Raw genomic sequence first — 6,040 nt, forward strand, 5'->3', positions numbered from 1 at the left:
ATAAAGGTGTGTATATATATAGTAATTGCCAAAAAAATTCCTTCTTTTCGTAATACAAAAATACAAACAAATATAAAGGAGAGAGATGAGCGACACTATGGAGAGAGGTAAGAGAGTAAAGATCATGAATTGGGTAAAAATAGCAACTGAATGGAATATAGAAAAGTCAAATTAAGTAACAATAGATGCAATACAAGAGCAAATTGAGTAGCAATAGACACAATACAAGAGCAAATTTGTATACAAATAATAAAAAAAAATAGAAACACAACAATCAAGATAAAAATACAAAAATATAGTAATTGCCAAAAAAATTCCTTCTTTTCGTAATACAAAAATACAAACAAATATAAAGGAGAGAGATGAGCGACACTATGGAGAGAGGTAAGAGAGTAAAGATCATGAATTGGGAAAAAGATTTTGTCAAGTTTTATTTTGTCTAGTAATGTTCAATGACCTTTTAAATTAAATGTCATGTGGATCATAAAATAATGTATGGTTAAAAATTTGAAATTCATTTCAAATCATACACTTAACAGAAAAGTCAAAATTAATAAAAGTAAAGCTAACGGTATCCACTAAAATAATTCGATTATTCTAGATTTACATCAAATATCACCCTATTCGAAAATTAGCGCTGGCCGCTGGTGAGATTTTTTTTTTAATTCAGTGAGTAAATCACCACTGTTGACATTTTAATTTTAAATTAAAAAAATTGACAGTGGCATTGGCAATTTTTTAAATTAAGACGTTGACAATGACAATTTGTACATTGAATTAAAAAAAAAACCTCTCCAAAGAATGTAATTTTTCAAATAGGGTGATACTTGGTGTAAATGTTCAATAATCGAACTATTTTAATGGTTATCGTTAGTTTTGCTTTCACTACTTTTGATTTTTCTATTAAGTGTAAGATTTGAAATGAATCTCAGTCATACGTTATTTTATTATTCAAATGGCATTAATCTTAAAGACCATTGAACATTACTTGAGGGAATTGATTGAATTTTTTCCCCATGAATTGTACTTTATAAAAGTATAACTACGAATGATGAACATATAGCATATTTGATATACCATGTAAAATTTTCTTTTAGGCGCTAACTAACATCGCATCATAACAATCATTGTAATAAAGTCCAAATTTGCCCAAAAAAAATGATGTGCTAGGATGAATCAATCCTTCATTTTAAAGTGTTCTTAAATGATCAAATCCAATTTAACTTTAAAAGGGTCATGGGCGGATGCAGGATAGCTATTACTTTTTCCAATCTATTTTTTTATAAGAAAAAATCTTTTCAATCTAAATTCAAACTTATAAGTATTGTCAATTTGTTGACATTTCTAACATATGCTTATATAAAAGTACATAATTTTACGATAAGTTATAGTATATTCAACACCAACACATTGTCAAGCATATTTGAGTTTATTGTTAAAATTATCTTAATCAACATTTATATCTTTATCTACATTAATAAGAAAATTCAATTAATTAAACATATTGAATATAAAATACTAATAATATTTAGATTCATTTAAAATATTATCACTTTGAAATTTGAATAAAGTCGTGTGACTGATTTTAAGTAGTAACTGAATAGAAAAAATCGATATCGTTTAGATGGACGAATGATATGGTGACACATTGCACAATCATCCACTTATAAAGGACAATTAGGGAGCACTAAACAATCTTGATCAGACCTAAGAATCAAAGTCAACTTAGAAGAGTATTAGTTCTTTATCGTAGAAATAAGTGTCTTATTAATGTAGCTCGCATAGCTCCATGAAGGCAGGATTCGGACATGATCAAAATAGTATCCAAACAGGAATGATATAAGCTTGTCTATGAGGGGTTGAATCCTACGAAATTAGTTAGCTAATCTGTTCACTATAAATAGCCAATTAGGTAGCTATGCTAGAGATTTCAGATTTTGAATTCACATACTTGTTTATGTTCTCTTTAGGGCTTGTTTGGAAAGCCACCATGGTAATTGGATTTGGTGTAATTGATGTAATTACATTATTTTTCTTGTTTGGTTAGGGATGTAATTACCTGGTCAGTAGGTAATTGGGTGTAATTGACAGTTGGAGTGGGCGTCCGGTTCTTCGGTATTTTAGAAAAGTGTGCACTGTATTAAAAATATTTAAATATAGATGTGTGAACCCATGTTCAAAGTATCATATAATAATACGATGATGATTAGGTGCACCTTTCTAAGTGAGGATAGAAATTTAAATCTTATATCTATCTTGTTTTTTGAGTAACACCACTCCAAGTGGTTATCGATGACACTTTTGACGTTTCAACTAATTTTTCTTTTGTATTTTTGCCTTTAATCTTTCAAAATTTTCAAGTGTCTTACATTGAAAATTCCTAAAAAATTTAGCACTGTAAATTTTTATCTAATTAAATCAAATGTGTATATTAAAAATTTAAAACTAATTGTATTATATATTTTGGATCTATAGTTTTAAAATTTAATGGTTCATATTTAGAACCTAAAAGTACAAATGATCAAATTTATATTTAAGATACATTTCTTCATAATCGTGCACTCATCTAGCCGAAATCCTAGATACGCCTCTGACCGTATTCCAAACCAAAACTAATTTGGATTGATTTAGTTCGGTGTTTTTAAATCGGTTTTTCGGTGTGAATAAAAAAATAAATGAGGACAAAATCAAAGTATAAGATACTTAAAATCTTAAAACTATGTTAAGGAATGATGGGTCTCGCCATGGAATACATATTGTGCTAACTAAAAGACTATATTTGTCTTTGTCAAGAACATTAGGACTCCAACTACTTCTCGAGAAAAACAAGGACGAAGACAGGTTCCTTTACATAATGTACATTGATAAAAATATGTTTAGGTTCCTCTTGGGAATTAATATTTGAAGTTTACTATTGAAATTGTACATTTGTTGCTACATTGATTTGTTCATGAATGATTTAATTGTTAGTTGACTTTTTATTCTTAGTTAAGAGAATGTTCATATAATTATTTTTTAAATTTTTAATTTTTTTATATTAAAGTTAGGTTCTTCGGTGCACCGAAATTCTGAGACCCTTACATAGAACACTTAACCGAAAAACCAAACTTTTAAAAGATAACATCAATACCGAACCGAAAAACCAAAAAACCGAATCAGTTTGGTTCAGTTCGGTTTTCCGGTATTTATGCCCACCCCTAATTGACCGGCGTAATTACACTCTCCAATTCACAGAGGAGCTGTGAATTGTTGGTAATTACATGGTGTAATTACAAGCTGATTACTTTTAATTTCTTCCTTTTATTTTTGTTTTACGTTTTAATGTATTTTTTATTAAAAAATTTATTTTTACTATTGTAATATTTTCTAAAAGTAATTATTTATATTATTTATATTTCATTCCTTTCTTATTCTTAACCTTTACTTCACGTGATTCCATGCAATTTTTCTCATCTTCTAAAAAAATCATTAGTGTAATTTTGTTAGTATTCTAATTTTAAAATTAAATTAAAATTCATTGTTGAATAAAGTTATGGACTTACGTTTTCCTTTTCTTTAAAATCATATTTATATATGTTATGTTGAAATTTGACATAAGAGTATTATGCTAAATCTTTTGTTTTGAATTTAGAACTTATGTTATATTTTCAATTTCATTTGTTTTAGGAGTGTTGACTCGATATTTTACATTACAGACTATTTTTTAAAAGTTAGATTTGATAGATTATCTTTTTATCAAATGTTTTATAATTTTATGATATTATATTTATAATATTGATCTTTTTGTCAAACGTGCATTTCATGATGTTCATAGAAATTATGTACTTTTCGTTTTTATGATTAATTTAATGAAAATATATTAAAATTGAAAAATATAAATCAATTATTTTTTATAATATTAATTAAGAACATATGTTTATTAATATATTTTCAAGAGAAAATATATATCTTAAATATTTAATTTAATATCATTTATTTAGGGGTGGGGATAAATACCGGAAAATCAAAAAATCGAACCGAACCGAACCGAACTAATTCGGTTCTTCGGGTTTCCGGTTCGGTGTTATATTTTTGAAAGTTCGGTTCAGTGTTCGATGTAAGTGTCTCAAAACTTCGGTGCACCGAAAAATCGAACTTTTGGTTAAAAAAGATTAAAATTAAAAAAAATAATATATATATATATATATATATATATGGGAATTCTCTTAACAAAAAATTAAAAATTCAATCAACAATCAAATCATTTATGAACAAATCAAAGTAACACCAAATGTACAATTCAATAGTTAACTTGAAATATTAATTTTCAAGAGAAACTCAAATATATTTCTACCAATGTACATTATGTAAAAAACCATCTTCATACTTGTTTTGCTCGATAAATTGTTGGAGGCACGATGTTCTTGATAAAGACAAATATAGTCTTTTAGTTAGCACAATAAGTGTTCCACGGTAATACGCATCATTCCTTAACATAGTTTTAAATTTCTAAATATCTTATGCTCTATCCTAATTTTATTTTTCATTCACACCGAAAAACCGATTTAAAAACACCGAACTAAACCAAACCAAAGTAGAAAAACCGAACATAATTAGTTTGGTTTAATATACAGTGCACACTTTTCTAGTATAATTTTTAATTTTAAATAATTAATTTTTATTTTTAAAATTTAATATAATCTTATGATTACACTTGTGCAACCAAACTATACACTTATAATTACACTGTGGCACACAAATAGGTCAGCATAATTACTAAGTTGTGTAATTATTAGGTTGGTAATTACCACCCTAATAATTACACCAATTCCAACTACCTGATGGCTTTCCAAATAGACCCTTAATAGAAAAACCCGCTTAACTTCTTAGTTCTTAAGTCATTATGGACACGTTTTACTTAGGCCACCAAGACCTAATTGATACTTTATATTCATTGCATCTTATTATTATTGAGATTTATTTCATTATTTACCATCCATATGGTCTAGATAATTCACATATGTTTAAACCTCTTAAACACATTGAATTGTATTATTTTTTGGTAAACAACAACAAATGTTTGGACATTTTCATAAGGAATGCAACTTTTACACTTGGTAATTCCAAATTTTAATTGTAGGAATTTAACATTAATAGAGTTAAGTACTGTGGAAGATGCAAAGACTTACGGGGTAATCACTATTCCTAGTTTTTACCTTTTTCACAATTTAAAAAAAAAATTAGTTTGAATTAATTCGTAATCACAAATGCTCTTCTATTCTTGGTGATTAGAACTTAATGAGTAAGTACAGTGTGAGATATTAAGACTTATTTAGTGGTGTTATGAAACTAATAATTGTGGATATCCACTATTGTAGGAATATATATTTCACTACTCCTCACTATTATGATATTAATTCTCACACTTCCATAATATTTCCTCTTAATCTTCCTCCAAAACCTTCATGTAACACTATATAAATAAAGACATAAGAATTCATATTATGCACGTTTGGAAATACTTGAAAGGCTATTTGGAAGAAATATGAGAAGTTCCCATCTCTCTTTATTGTATTGATTTTGTTAATTCTATTTTACAACACATTATCAGCACGAATGAATATTGTGTAGAAACATAAGGAGATAGAGGCAGAAGTGATGCGGTTCTAATAAATTCTCAGGCTGCTCAATATATGTAAGAATAATGAGGGAAGAACTTAGCTTGACACTGTTCCAACAGAGGTTTATGTGCACCTATGAGGAGATCAAATACGCTCTATTTGACATTAAGGATAGCAAATTAAAGTCCTTGGGGATAAATAGTTTAATGCATTTTTCTTTAAAAAGACTCGACTTATTATCTAACATAATGTATGTGAATTCTTTCATCGGGCTAAATTGCTTAGAATTGTCAACAACATTGTAATAACCTTTAATTCCTAAAACTTCTCATCCTGAGACTATTAGTTAGGGATTATAGGCTAATAAGCTGCTGCACTACTATCTAAAATCATATAAAAATTATTTCTAGCATCATCATTTATTGTTGAGTTAGTGGGAC

This window comes from Solanum tuberosum, unplaced genomic scaffold, assembly GCF_000226075.1.
Source record: "Solanum tuberosum cultivar DM 1-3 516 R44 unplaced genomic scaffold, SolTub_3.0 scf00245, whole genome shotgun sequence".
Lineage (NCBI taxonomy): Eukaryota > Viridiplantae > Streptophyta > Magnoliopsida > Solanales > Solanaceae > Solanum > Solanum tuberosum.